The sequence below is a fragment of the Oncorhynchus clarkii genome, unplaced genomic scaffold, assembly GCF_045791955.1.
Source record: "Oncorhynchus clarkii lewisi isolate Uvic-CL-2024 unplaced genomic scaffold, UVic_Ocla_1.0 unplaced_contig_2455_pilon_pilon, whole genome shotgun sequence".
NCBI lineage: Eukaryota > Metazoa > Chordata > Actinopteri > Salmoniformes > Salmonidae > Oncorhynchus > Oncorhynchus clarkii.
The window spans coordinates 52,934-63,923 of NW_027258612.1; the positions used below are offsets into that span (position 1 = coordinate 52,934).

The 10,990-nt window shown below is 45.6% G+C and overlaps 33 non-coding genes and 1 pseudogene across 33 annotated transcripts; all 34 read left to right on the forward strand.

Annotated features, from left to right (window-relative positions):
• The first annotated feature begins 201 nt into the window (after positions 1-201).
• On the forward strand, positions 202-320 carry LOC139397559 (5S ribosomal RNA). The gene has a single exon (XR_011631019.1). It is a non-coding gene; the product is annotated as a 5S ribosomal RNA (ribosomal RNA).
• Positions 321-497: 177 nt separating this feature from the next.
• LOC139397560 (5S ribosomal RNA) lies at positions 498-616 on the forward strand. The gene has a single exon (XR_011631020.1). It is a non-coding gene; the product is annotated as a 5S ribosomal RNA (ribosomal RNA).
• Positions 617-895: 279 nt separating this feature from the next.
• LOC139397561 (5S ribosomal RNA) lies at positions 896-1,014 on the forward strand. The gene has a single exon (XR_011631021.1). It is a non-coding gene; the product is annotated as a 5S ribosomal RNA (ribosomal RNA).
• Positions 1,015-1,191: 177 nt separating this feature from the next.
• Positions 1,192-1,310, forward strand: LOC139397562 (5S ribosomal RNA). Its single transcript, XR_011631022.1, has one exon. It is a non-coding gene; the product is annotated as a 5S ribosomal RNA (ribosomal RNA).
• Positions 1,311-1,570: 260 nt separating this feature from the next.
• On the forward strand, positions 1,571-1,689 carry LOC139397563 (5S ribosomal RNA). Its single transcript, XR_011631023.1, has one exon. It is a non-coding gene; the product is annotated as a 5S ribosomal RNA (ribosomal RNA).
• A 177-nt stretch (positions 1,690-1,866) lies between these two features.
• On the forward strand, positions 1,867-1,985 carry LOC139397565 (5S ribosomal RNA). The gene has a single exon (XR_011631025.1). It is a non-coding gene; the product is annotated as a 5S ribosomal RNA (ribosomal RNA).
• Positions 1,986-2,162: 177 nt separating this feature from the next.
• Positions 2,163-2,281, forward strand: LOC139397566 (5S ribosomal RNA). Its single transcript, XR_011631026.1, has one exon. It is a non-coding gene; the product is annotated as a 5S ribosomal RNA (ribosomal RNA).
• A 260-nt stretch (positions 2,282-2,541) lies between these two features.
• LOC139397567 (5S ribosomal RNA) lies at positions 2,542-2,660 on the forward strand. Its single transcript, XR_011631027.1, has one exon. It is a non-coding gene; the product is annotated as a 5S ribosomal RNA (ribosomal RNA).
• Positions 2,661-2,837: 177 nt separating this feature from the next.
• On the forward strand, positions 2,838-2,956 carry LOC139397568 (5S ribosomal RNA). Its single transcript, XR_011631028.1, has one exon. It is a non-coding gene; the product is annotated as a 5S ribosomal RNA (ribosomal RNA).
• Positions 2,957-3,214: 258 nt separating this feature from the next.
• LOC139397569 (5S ribosomal RNA) lies at positions 3,215-3,333 on the forward strand. Its single transcript, XR_011631029.1, has one exon. It is a non-coding gene; the product is annotated as a 5S ribosomal RNA (ribosomal RNA).
• Positions 3,334-3,510: 177 nt separating this feature from the next.
• On the forward strand, positions 3,511-3,629 carry LOC139397570 (5S ribosomal RNA). The gene has a single exon (XR_011631030.1). It is a non-coding gene; the product is annotated as a 5S ribosomal RNA (ribosomal RNA).
• A 260-nt stretch (positions 3,630-3,889) lies between these two features.
• LOC139397571 (5S ribosomal RNA) lies at positions 3,890-4,008 on the forward strand. Its single transcript, XR_011631031.1, has one exon. It is a non-coding gene; the product is annotated as a 5S ribosomal RNA (ribosomal RNA).
• A 177-nt stretch (positions 4,009-4,185) lies between these two features.
• Positions 4,186-4,304, forward strand: LOC139397572 (5S ribosomal RNA). Its single transcript, XR_011631032.1, has one exon. It is a non-coding gene; the product is annotated as a 5S ribosomal RNA (ribosomal RNA).
• A 177-nt stretch (positions 4,305-4,481) lies between these two features.
• LOC139397573 (5S ribosomal RNA) lies at positions 4,482-4,600 on the forward strand. Its single transcript, XR_011631033.1, has one exon. It is a non-coding gene; the product is annotated as a 5S ribosomal RNA (ribosomal RNA).
• A 177-nt stretch (positions 4,601-4,777) lies between these two features.
• LOC139397575 (5S ribosomal RNA) lies at positions 4,778-4,896 on the forward strand. The gene has a single exon (XR_011631034.1). It is a non-coding gene; the product is annotated as a 5S ribosomal RNA (ribosomal RNA).
• A 177-nt stretch (positions 4,897-5,073) lies between these two features.
• LOC139397577 (5S ribosomal RNA) lies at positions 5,074-5,192 on the forward strand. Its single transcript, XR_011631036.1, has one exon. It is a non-coding gene; the product is annotated as a 5S ribosomal RNA (ribosomal RNA).
• A 259-nt stretch (positions 5,193-5,451) lies between these two features.
• LOC139397578 (5S ribosomal RNA) lies at positions 5,452-5,570 on the forward strand. Its single transcript, XR_011631037.1, has one exon. It is a non-coding gene; the product is annotated as a 5S ribosomal RNA (ribosomal RNA).
• A 177-nt stretch (positions 5,571-5,747) lies between these two features.
• On the forward strand, positions 5,748-5,866 carry LOC139397579 (5S ribosomal RNA). Its single transcript, XR_011631038.1, has one exon. It is a non-coding gene; the product is annotated as a 5S ribosomal RNA (ribosomal RNA).
• A 260-nt stretch (positions 5,867-6,126) lies between these two features.
• Positions 6,127-6,245, forward strand: LOC139397580 (5S ribosomal RNA). Its single transcript, XR_011631039.1, has one exon. It is a non-coding gene; the product is annotated as a 5S ribosomal RNA (ribosomal RNA).
• Positions 6,246-6,422: 177 nt separating this feature from the next.
• Positions 6,423-6,541, forward strand: LOC139397581 (5S ribosomal RNA). The gene has a single exon (XR_011631040.1). It is a non-coding gene; the product is annotated as a 5S ribosomal RNA (ribosomal RNA).
• Positions 6,542-6,718: 177 nt separating this feature from the next.
• LOC139397582 (5S ribosomal RNA) lies at positions 6,719-6,837 on the forward strand. The gene has a single exon (XR_011631041.1). It is a non-coding gene; the product is annotated as a 5S ribosomal RNA (ribosomal RNA).
• Positions 6,838-7,014: 177 nt separating this feature from the next.
• On the forward strand, positions 7,015-7,133 carry LOC139397583 (5S ribosomal RNA). Its single transcript, XR_011631042.1, has one exon. It is a non-coding gene; the product is annotated as a 5S ribosomal RNA (ribosomal RNA).
• Positions 7,134-7,310: 177 nt separating this feature from the next.
• Positions 7,311-7,429, forward strand: LOC139397584 (5S ribosomal RNA). The gene has a single exon (XR_011631043.1). It is a non-coding gene; the product is annotated as a 5S ribosomal RNA (ribosomal RNA).
• A 177-nt stretch (positions 7,430-7,606) lies between these two features.
• LOC139397585 (5S ribosomal RNA) lies at positions 7,607-7,725 on the forward strand. The gene has a single exon (XR_011631044.1). It is a non-coding gene; the product is annotated as a 5S ribosomal RNA (ribosomal RNA).
• Positions 7,726-7,902: 177 nt separating this feature from the next.
• Positions 7,903-8,021, forward strand: LOC139397586 (5S ribosomal RNA). Its single transcript, XR_011631045.1, has one exon. It is a non-coding gene; the product is annotated as a 5S ribosomal RNA (ribosomal RNA).
• A 177-nt stretch (positions 8,022-8,198) lies between these two features.
• LOC139397588 (5S ribosomal RNA) lies at positions 8,199-8,317 on the forward strand. Its single transcript, XR_011631047.1, has one exon. It is a non-coding gene; the product is annotated as a 5S ribosomal RNA (ribosomal RNA).
• A 226-nt stretch (positions 8,318-8,543) lies between these two features.
• LOC139397589 (5S ribosomal RNA) lies at positions 8,544-8,662 on the forward strand. Its single transcript, XR_011631048.1, has one exon. It is a non-coding gene; the product is annotated as a 5S ribosomal RNA (ribosomal RNA).
• A 177-nt stretch (positions 8,663-8,839) lies between these two features.
• LOC139397590 (5S ribosomal RNA) lies at positions 8,840-8,958 on the forward strand. The gene has a single exon (XR_011631049.1). It is a non-coding gene; the product is annotated as a 5S ribosomal RNA (ribosomal RNA).
• A 260-nt stretch (positions 8,959-9,218) lies between these two features.
• LOC139397591 (5S ribosomal RNA) lies at positions 9,219-9,337 on the forward strand. Its single transcript, XR_011631050.1, has one exon. It is a non-coding gene; the product is annotated as a 5S ribosomal RNA (ribosomal RNA).
• Positions 9,338-9,514: 177 nt separating this feature from the next.
• On the forward strand, positions 9,515-9,632 carry LOC139397598 (5S ribosomal RNA; annotated as a pseudogene).
• A 177-nt stretch (positions 9,633-9,809) lies between these two features.
• On the forward strand, positions 9,810-9,928 carry LOC139397592 (5S ribosomal RNA). The gene has a single exon (XR_011631051.1). It is a non-coding gene; the product is annotated as a 5S ribosomal RNA (ribosomal RNA).
• A 177-nt stretch (positions 9,929-10,105) lies between these two features.
• LOC139397594 (5S ribosomal RNA) lies at positions 10,106-10,224 on the forward strand. Its single transcript, XR_011631053.1, has one exon. It is a non-coding gene; the product is annotated as a 5S ribosomal RNA (ribosomal RNA).
• Positions 10,225-10,484: 260 nt separating this feature from the next.
• Positions 10,485-10,603, forward strand: LOC139397595 (5S ribosomal RNA). Its single transcript, XR_011631054.1, has one exon. It is a non-coding gene; the product is annotated as a 5S ribosomal RNA (ribosomal RNA).
• Positions 10,604-10,780: 177 nt separating this feature from the next.
• On the forward strand, positions 10,781-10,899 carry LOC139397596 (5S ribosomal RNA). Its single transcript, XR_011631055.1, has one exon. It is a non-coding gene; the product is annotated as a 5S ribosomal RNA (ribosomal RNA).
• The last annotated feature ends 91 nt before the right edge of the window (positions 10,900-10,990 follow it).

Genomic DNA, 10,990 nt, shown 5'->3' on the forward strand with positions numbered 1-10,990 from the left:
TATGTGCCCTCGCTTTGAAATAAGTAAGCAAGGTTAGTTTGTATTTCATCCAACAATCTGTGCTACAAATTATGGCTACAGTATATGCAATTTCTTCCACTTTTTGAGTGACACAAAGATGCTTATCTAAATGGTGAAAATGCAACAGCTGTTAATCAGGCTCACTTTGACTTTACATAGTGCACCAAGAGATAGTTTCTCGCTTACGGCCACACCGGCCTGAGTACGCCTGATCTCGTCCGATCTCGGAAGCTAAGCAGGGTCGGGCCTGGTTAGTACTTGGATGGGAGACCGCCTGGGAATACCAGGTGCTGTAAGCTTTTTGTCACTGCCTTGTGGAATTTCAACTCTTTGTCCGTTTTTTCCCACAAGGCTGAAATATGTGCCCTCGCTTTGAAATAAGTAAGCAAGGTTAGTTTGTATTTCATCCAACAATCTGTACCACAAATTATGGCTACAGTATATGCAATTTCATCCACTTTTTGAGATTGCCTTTCGCTTACGGCCACACCGGCCTGAGTACGCCTGATCTCGTCCGATCTCGGAAGCTAAGCAGGGTCGGGCCTGGTTAGTACTTGGATGGGAGACCGCCTGGGAATACCAGGTGCTGTAAGCTTTTTGTCACTGCCTTGTGGAATTTCAACTCTTTGTCCGTTTTTTCCCACAAGGCTGAAATATGTGCCCTCGCTTTGAAATAAGTAAGCAAGGTTAGTTTGTATTTCATCCAACAATCTGTGCTACAAATTATGGCTACAGTATATGCAATTTCTTCCACTTTTTGAGTGACACAAAGATGCTTATCTAAATGGTGAAAATGCAACAGCTGTTAATCAGGCTCACTTTGACTTTACATAGTGCACCAAGAGATAGCAATTTCATCCACTTTTTTTTTCTCGCTTACGGCCACACCGGCCTGAGTACGCCTGATCTCGTCCGATCTCGGAAGCTAAGCAGGGTCGGGCCTGGTTAGTACTTGGATGGGAGACCGCCTGGGAATACCAGGTGCTGTAAGCTTTTTGTCACTGCCTTGTGGAATTTCAACTCTTTGTCCGTTTTTTCCCACAAGGCTGAAATATGTGCCCTCGCTTTGAAATAAGTAAGCAAGGTTAGTTTGTATTTCATCCAACAATCTGTACCACAAATTATGGCTACAGTATATGCAATTTCATCCACTTTTTGAGATTGCCTTTCGCTTACGGCCACACCGGCCTGAGTACGCCTGATCTCGTCCGATCTCGGAAGCTAAGCAGGGTCGGGCCTGGTTAGTACTTGGATGGGAGACCGCCTGGGAATACCAGGTGCTGTAAGCTTTTTGTCACTGCCTTGTGGAATTTCAACTCTTTGTCCGTTTTTTCCCACAAGGCTGAAATATGTGCCCTCGCTTTGAAATAAGTAAGCAAGGTTAGTTTGTATTTCATCCAACAATCTGTGCTACAAATTATGGCTACAGTATATGCAATTTCTTCCACTTTTTGAGTGACACAAAGATGCTTATCTAAATGGTGAAAATGCAACAGCTGTTAATCAGGCTCACTTTGACTTTACATAGTGCACCAAGAGATAGTTTCTCGCTTACGGCCACACCGGCCTGAGTACGCCTGATCTCGTCCGATCTCGGAAGCTAAGCAGGGTCGGGCCTGGTTAGTACTTGGATGGGAGACCGCCTGGGAATACCAGGTGCTGTAAGCTTTTTGTCACTGCCTTGTGGAATTTCAACTCTTTGTCCGTTTTTTCCCACAAGGCTGAAATATGTGCCCTCGCTTTGAAATAAGTAAGCAAGGTTAGTTTGTATTTCATCCAACAATCTGTACCACAAATTATGGCTACAGTATATGCAATTTCATCCACTTTTTGAGATTGCCTTTCGCTTACGGCCACACCGGCCTGAGTACGCCTGATCTCGTCCGATCTCGGAAGCTAAGCAGGGTCGGGCCTGGTTAGTACTTGGATGGGAGACCGCCTGGGAATACCAGGTGCTGTAAGCTTTTTGTCACTGCCTTGTGGAATTTCAACTCTTTGTCCGTTTTTTCCCACAAGGCTGAAATATGTGCCCTCGCTTTGAAATAAGTAAGCAAGGTTAGTTTGTATTTCATCCAACAATCTGTACCACAAATTATGGCTACAGTATATGCAATTTCATCCACTTTTTGAGATTGCCTTTCGCTTACGGCCACACCGGCCTGAGTACGCCTGATCTCGTCCGATCTCGGAAGCTAAGCAGGGTCGGGCCTGGTTAGTACTTGGATGGGAGACCGCCTGGGAATACCAGGTGCTGTAAGCTTTTTGTCACTGCCTTGTGGAATTTCAACTCTTTGTCCGTTTTTTCCCACAAGGCTGAAATATGTGCCCTCGCTTTGAAATAAGTAAGCAAGGTTAGTTTGTATTTCATCCAACAATCTGTGCTACAAATTATGGCTACAGTATATGCAATTTCTTCCACTTTTTGAGTGACACAAAGATGCTTATCTAAATGGTGAAAATGCAACAGCTGTTAATCAGGCTCACTTTGACTTTACATAGTGCACCAAGAGATAGTTTCTCGCTTACGGCCACACCGGCCTGAGTACGCCTGATCTCGTCCGATCTCGGAAGCTAAGCAGGGTCGGGCCTGGTTAGTACTTGGATGGGAGACCGCCTGGGAATACCAGGTGCTGTAAGCTTTTTGTCACTGCCTTGTGGAATTTCAACTCTTTGTCCGTTTTTTCCCACAAGGCTGAAATATGTGCCCTCGCTTTGAAATAAGTAAGCAAGGTTAGTTTGTATTTCATCCAACAATCTGTACCACAAATTATGGCTACAGTATATGCAATTTCATCCACTTTTTGAGATTGCCTTTCGCTTACGGCCACACCGGCCTGAGTACGCCTGATCTCGTCCGATCTCGGAAGCTAAGCAGGGTCGGGCCTGGTTAGTACTTGGATGGGAGACCGCCTGGGAATACCAGGTGCTGTAAGCTTTTTGTCACTGCCTTGTGGAATTTCAACTCTTTGTCCGTTTTTTCCCACAAGGCTGAAATATGTGCCCTCGCTTTGAAATAAGTAAGCAAGGTTAGTTTGTATTTCATCCAACAATCTGTGCTACAAATTATGGCTACAGTATATGCAATTTCTTCCACTTTTTGAGTGACACAAAGATGCTTATCTAAATGGTGAAAATGCAACAGCTGTTTCAGGCTCACTTTGACTTTACATAGTGCACCAAGAGATAGTTTCTCGCTTACGGCCACACCGGCCTGAGTACGCCTGATCTCGTCCGATCTCGGAAGCTAAGCAGGGTCGGGCCTGGTTAGTACTTGGATGGGAGACCGCCTGGGAATACCAGGTGCTGTAAGCTTTTTGTCACTGCCTTGTGGAATTTCAACTCTTTGTCCGTTTTTTCCCACAAGGCTGAAATATGTGCCCTCGCTTTGAAATAAGTAAGCAAGGTTAGTTTGTATTTCATCCAACAATCTGTACCACAAATTATGGCTACAGTATATGCAATTTCATCCACTTTTTGAGATTGCCTTTCGCTTACGGCCACACCGGCCTGAGTACGCCTGATCTCGTCCGATCTCGGAAGCTAAGCAGGGTCGGGCCTGGTTAGTACTTGGATGGGAGACCGCCTGGGAATACCAGGTGCTGTAAGCTTTTTGTCACTGCCTTGTGGAATTTCAACTCTTTGTCCGTTTTTTCCCACAAGGCTGAAATATGTGCCCTCGCTTTGAAATAAGTAAGCAAGGTTAGTTTGTATTTCATCCAACAATCTGTGCTACAAATTATGGCTACAGTATATGCAATTTCTTCCACTTTTTGAGTGACACAAAGATGCTTATCTAAATGGTGAAAATGCAACAGCTGTTAATCAGGCTCACTTTGACTTTACATAGTGCACCAAGAGATAGTTTCTCGCTTACGGCCACACCGGCCTGAGTACGCCTGATCTCGTCCGATCTCGGAAGCTAAGCAGGGTCGGGCCTGGTTAGTACTTGGATGGGAGACCGCCTGGGAATACCAGGTGCTGTAAGCTTTTTGTCACTGCCTTGTGGAATTTCAACTCTTTGTCCGTTTTTTCCCACAAGGCTGAAATATGTGCCCTCGCTTTGAAATAAGTAAGCAAGGTTAGTTTGTATTTCATCCAACAATCTGTACCACAAATTATGGCTACAGTATATGCAATTTCATCCACTTTTTGAGATTGCCTTTCGCTTACGGCCACACCGGCCTGAGTACGCCTGATCTCGTCCGATCTCGGAAGCTAAGCAGGGTCGGGCCTGGTTAGTACTTGGATGGGAGACCGCCTGGGAATACCAGGTGCTGTAAGCTTTTTGTCACTGCCTTGTGGAATTTCAACTCTTTGTCCGTTTTTTCCCACAAGGCTGAAATATGTGCCCTCGCTTTGAAATAAGTAAGCAAGGTTAGTTTGTATTTCATCCAACAATCTGTACCACAAATTATGGCTACAGTATATGCAATTTCATCCACTTTTTGAGATTGCCTTTCGCTTACGGCCACACCGGCCTGAGTACGCCTGATCTCGTCCGATCTCGGAAGCTAAGCAGGGTCGGGCCTGGTTAGTACTTGGATGGGAGACCGCCTGGGAATACCAGGTGCTGTAAGCTTTTTGTCACTGCCTTGTGGAATTTCAACTCTTTGTCCGTTTTTTCCCACAAGGCTGAAATATGTGCCCTCGCTTTGAAATAAGTAAGCAAGGTTAGTTTGTATTTCATCCAACAATCTGTACCACAAATTATGGCTACAGTATATGCAATTTCATCCACTTTTTGAGATTGCCTTTCGCTTACGGCCACACCGGCCTGAGTACGCCTGATCTCGTCCGATCTCGGAAGCTAAGCAGGGTCGGGCCTGGTTAGTACTTGGATGGGAGACCGCCTGGGAATACCAGGTGCTGTAAGCTTTTTGTCACTGCCTTGTGGAATTTCAACTCTTTGTCCGTTTTTTCCCACAAGGCTGAAATATGTGCCCTCGCTTTGAAATAAGTAAGCAAGGTTAGTTTGTATTTCATCCAACAATCTGTACCACAAATTATGGCTACAGTATATGCAATTTCATCCACTTTTTGAGATTGCCTTTCGCTTACGGCCACACCGGCCTGAGTACGCCTGATCTCGTCCGATCTCGGAAGCTAAGCAGGGTCGGGCCTGGTTAGTACTTGGATGGGAGACCGCCTGGGAATACCAGGTGCTGTAAGCTTTTTGTCACTGCCTTGTGGAATTTCAACTCTTTGTCCGTTTTTTCCCACAAGGCTGAAATATGTGCCCTCGCTTTGAAATAAGTAAGCAAGGTTAGTTTGTATTTCATCCAACAATCTGTGCTACAAATTATGGCTACAGTATATGCAATTTCTTCCACTTTTTGAGTGACACAAAGATGCTTATCTAAATGGTGAAAATGCAACAGCTGTTAATCAGGCTCACTTTGACTTTACATAGTGCACCAAGAGATAGTTTTCGCTTACGGCCACACCGGCCTGAGTACGCCTGATCTCGTCCGATCTCGGAAGCTAAGCAGGGTCGGGCCTGGTTAGTACTTGGATGGGAGACCGCCTGGGAATACCAGGTGCTGTAAGCTTTTTGTCACTGCCTTGTGGAATTTCAACTCTTTGTCCGTTTTTTCCCACAAGGCTGAAATATGTGCCCTCGCTTTGAAATAAGTAAGCAAGGTTAGTTTGTATTTCATCCAACAATCTGTACCACAAATTATGGCTACAGTATATGCAATTTCATCCACTTTTTGAGATTGCCTTTCGCTTACGGCCACACCGGCCTGAGTACGCCTGATCTCGTCCGATCTCGGAAGCTAAGCAGGGTCGGGCCTGGTTAGTACTTGGATGGGAGACCGCCTGGGAATACCAGGTGCTGTAAGCTTTTTGTCACTGCCTTGTGGAATTTCAACTCTTTGTCCGTTTTTTCCCACAAGGCTGAAATATGTGCCCTCGCTTTGAAATAAGTAAGCAAGGTTAGTTTGTATTTCATCCAACAATCTGTGCTACAAATTATGGCTACAGTATATGCAATTTCTTCCACTTTTTGAGTGACACAAAGATGCTTATCTAAATGGTGAAAATGCAACAGCTGTTAATCAGGCTCACTTTGACTTTACATAGTGCACCAAGAGATAGTTTCTCGCTTACGGCCACACCGGCCTGAGTACGCCTGATCTCGTCCGATCTCGGAAGCTAAGCAGGGTCGGGCCTGGTTAGTACTTGGATGGGAGACCGCCTGGGAATACCAGGTGCTGTAAGCTTTTTGTCACTGCCTTGTGGAATTTCAACTCTTTGTCCGTTTTTTCCCACAAGGCTGAAATATGTGCCCTCGCTTTGAAATAAGTAAGCAAGGTTAGTTTGTATTTCATCCAACAATCTGTACCACAAATTATGGCTACAGTATATGCAATTTCATCCACTTTTTGAGATTGCCTTTCGCTTACGGCCACACCGGCCTGAGTACGCCTGATCTCGTCCGATCTCGGAAGCTAAGCAGGGTCGGGCCTGGTTAGTACTTGGATGGGAGACCGCCTGGGAATACCAGGTGCTGTAAGCTTTTTGTCACTGCCTTGTGGAATTTCAACTCTTTGTCCGTTTTTTCCCACAAGGCTGAAATATGTGCCCTCGCTTTGAAATAAGTAAGCAAGGTTAGTTTGTATTTCATCCAACAATCTGTACCACAAATTATGGCTACAGTATATGCAATTTCATCCACTTTTTGAGATTGCCTTTCGCTTACGGCCACACCGGCCTGAGTACGCCTGATCTCGTCCGATCTCGGAAGCTAAGCAGGGTCGGGCCTGGTTAGTACTTGGATGGGAGACCGCCTGGGAATACCAGGTGCTGTAAGCTTTTTGTCACTGCCTTGTGGAATTTCAACTCTTTGTCCGTTTTTTCCCACAAGGCTGAAATATGTGCCCTCGCTTTGAAATAAGTAAGCAAGGTTAGTTTGTATTTCATCCAACAATCTGTACCACAAATTATGGCTACAGTATATGCAATTTCATCCACTTTTTGAGATTGCCTTTCGCTTACGGCCACACCGGCCTGAGTACGCCTGATCTCGTCCGATCTCGGAAGCTAAGCAGGGTCGGGCCTGGTTAGTACTTGGATGGGAGACCGCCTGGGAATACCAGGTGCTGTAAGCTTTTTGTCACTGCCTTGTGGAATTTCAACTCTTTGTCCGTTTTTTCCCACAAGGCTGAAATATGTGCCCTCGCTTTGAAATAAGTAAGCAAGGTTAGTTTGTATTTCATCCAACAATCTGTACCACAAATTATGGCTACAGTATATGCAATTTCATCCACTTTTTGAGATTGCCTTTCGCTTACGGCCACACCGGCCTGAGTACGCCTGATCTCGTCCGATCTCGGAAGCTAAGCAGGGTCGGGCCTGGTTAGTACTTGGATGGGAGACCGCCTGGGAATACCAGGTGCTGTAAGCTTTTTGTCACTGCCTTGTGGAATTTCAACTCTTTGTCCGTTTTTTCCCACAAGGCTGAAATATGTGCCCTCGCTTTGAAATAAGTAAGCAAGGTTAGTTTGTATTTCATCCAACAATCTGTACCACAAATTATGGCTACAGTATATGCAATTTCATCCACTTTTTGAGATTGCCTTTCGCTTACGGCCACACCGGCCTGAGTACGCCTGATCTCGTCCGATCTCGGAAGCTAAGCAGGGTCGGGCCTGGTTAGTACTTGGATGGGAGACCGCCTGGGAATACCAGGTGCTGTAAGCTTTTTGTCACTGCCTTGTGGAATTTCAACTCTTTGTCCGTTTTTTCCCACAAGGCTGAAATATGTGCCCTCGCTTTGAAATAAGTAAGCAAGGTTAGTTTGTATTTCATCCAACAATCTGTACCACAAATTATGGCTACAGTATATGCAATTTCATCCACTTTTTGAGATTGCCTTTCGCTTACGGCCACACCGGCCTGAGTACGCCTGATCTCGTCCGATCTCGGAAGCTAAGCAGGGTCGGGCCTGGTTAGTACTTGGATGGGAGACCGCCTGGGAATACCAGGTGCTGTAAGCTTTTTGTCACTGCCTTGTGGAATTTCAACTCTTTGTCCGTTTTTTCCCACAAGGCTGAAATATGTGCCCTCGCTTTGAAATAAGTAAGCAAGGTTAGTTTGTATTTCATCCAACAATCTGTACCACAAATTATGGCTACAGTATATGCAATTTCATCCACTTTTTGAGATTGCCTTTCGCTTACGGCCACACCGGCCTGAGTACGCCTGATCTCGTCCGATCTCGGAAGCTAAGCAGGGTCGGGCCTGGTTAGTACTTGGATGGGAGACCGCCTGGGAATACCAGGTGCTGTAAGCTTTTTGTCACTGCCTTGTGGAATTTCAACTCTTTGTCCGTTTTTTCCCACAAGGCTGAAATATGTGCCCTCGCTTTGAAATAAGTAAGCAAGGTTAGTTTGTATTTCATCCAACAATCTGTACCACAAATTATGGCTACAGTATATGTCCACTTTTTGATGACACAGATGCTTTCATGCCAGCTGTTAATCAGGAGACTTTACATAGTGCACCAAGAGATAGTTTTCGCTTACGGCCACACCGGCCTGAGTACGCCTGATCTCGTCCGATCTCGGAAGCTAAGCAGGGTCGGGCCTGGTTAGTACTTGGATGGGAGACCGCCTGGGAATACCAGGTGCTGTAAGCTTTTTGTCACTGCCTTGTGGAATTTCAACTCTTTGTCCGTTTTTTCCCACAAGGCTGAAATATGTGCCCTCGCTTTGAAATAAGTAAGCAAGGTTAGTTTGTATTTCATCCAACAATCTGTACCACAAATTATGGCTACAGTATATGCAATTTCATCCACTTTTTGAGATTGCCTTTCGCTTACGGCCACACCGGCCTGAGTACGCCTGATCTCGTCCGATCTCGGAAGCTAAGCAGGGTCGGGCCTGGTTAGTACTTGGATGGGAGACCGCCTGGGAATACCAGGTGCTGTAAGCTTTTTGTCACTGCCTTGTGGAATTTCAACTCTTTGTCCGTTTTTTCCCACAAGGCTGAAATATGTGCCCTCGCTTTGAAATAAGTAAGCAAGGTTAGTTTGTATTTCATCCAACAATCTGTGCTACAAATTATGGCTACAGTATATGCAATTTCTTCCACTTTTTGAGTGACACAAAGATGCTTATCTAAATGGTGAAAATGCAACAGCTGTTAATCAGGCTCACTTTGACTTTACATAGTGCACCAAGAGATAGTTTCTCGCTTACGGCCACACCGGCCTGAGTACGCCTGATCTCGTCCGATCTCGGAAGCTAAGCAGGGTCGGGCCTGGTTAGTACTTGGATGGGAGACCGCCTGGGAATACCAGGTGCTGTAAGCTTTTTGTCACTGCCTTGTGGAATTTCAACTCTTTGTCCGTTTTTTCCCACAAGGCTGAAATATGTGCCCTCGCTTTGAAATAAGTAAGCAAGGTTAGTTTGTATTTCATCCAACAATCTGTGCCACAAATTATGGCTACAGTATATGCAATTTCATCCACTTTTTGAGATTGCCTTTCGCTTACGGCCACACCGGCCTGAGTACGCCTGATCTCGTCCGATCTCGGAAGCAAGCAGGGTCGGGCCTGGTTAGTACTTGGATGGGAGACCGCCTGGGAATACCAGGTGCTGTAAGCTTTTTGTCACTGCCTTGTGGAATTTCAACTCTTTGTCCGTTTTTTCCCACAAGGCTGAAATATGTGCCCTCGCTTTGAAATAAGTAAGCAAGGTTAGTTTGTATTTCATCCAACAATCTGTACCACAAATTATGGCTACAGTATATGCAATTTCATCCACTTTTTGAGATTGCCTTTCGCTTACGGCCACACCGGCCTGAGTACGCCTGATCTCGTCCGATCTCGGAAGCTAAGCAGGGTCGGGCCTGGTTAGTACTTGGATGGGAGACCGCCTGGGAATACCAGGTGCTGTAAGCTTTTTGTCACTGCCTTGTGGAATTTCAACTCTTTGTCCGTTTTTTCCCACAAGGCTGAAATATGTGCCCTCGCTTTGAAATAAGTAAGCAAGGTTAGTTTGTATTTCATCCAACAATCTGTACCACAAATTATGGCTACAGTATATGCAATTTCATCCACTTTTTGAGATTGCCTTTCGCTTACGGCCACACCGGCCTGAGTACGCCTGATCTCGTCCGATCTCGGAAGCTAAGCAGGGTCGGGCCTGGTTAGTACTTGGATGGGAGACCGCCTGGGAATACCAGGTGCTGTAAGCTTTTTGTCACTGCCTTGTGGAATTTCAACTCTTTGTCCGTTTTTTCCCACAAGGCTGAAATATGTGCCCTCGCTTTGAAATAAGTAAGCAAGGTTAGTTTGTATTTCATCCAACAATCTGTGCTACAAATTATGGCTACAGTATATGCAATTTCTTCCACTTTTTGAGTGACACAAAGATGCTTATCTAAATGGTGAAAATGCAACAGCTGTTAATCAGGCTCACTTTGACTTTACATAGTGCACCAAGAGATAGTTTCTCGCTTACGGCCACACCGGCCTGAGTACGCCTGATCTCGTCCGATCTCGGAAGCTAAGCAGGGTCGGGCCTGGTTAGTACTTGGATGGGAGACCGCCTGGGAATACCAGGTGCTGTAAGCTTTTTGTCACTGCCTTGTGGAATTTCAACTCTTTGTCCGTTTTTTCCCACAAGGCTGAAATATGTGCCCTCGCTTTGAAATAAGTAAGCAAGGTTAGTTTGTATTTCATCCAACAATCTGTACCACAAATTATGGCTACAGTATATGCAATTTCATCCACTTTTTGAGATTGCCTTTCGCTTACGGCCACACCGGCCTGAGTACGCCTGATCTCGTCCGATCTCGGAAGCTAAGCAGGGTCGGGCCTGGTTAGTACTTGGATGGGAGACCGCCTGGGAATACCAGGTGCTGTAAGCTTTTTGTCACTGCCTTGTGGAATTTCAACTCTTTGTCCGTTTTTTCCCACAAGGCTGAAATATGTGCCCTCGCTTTGAAATAAGTAAGCAAG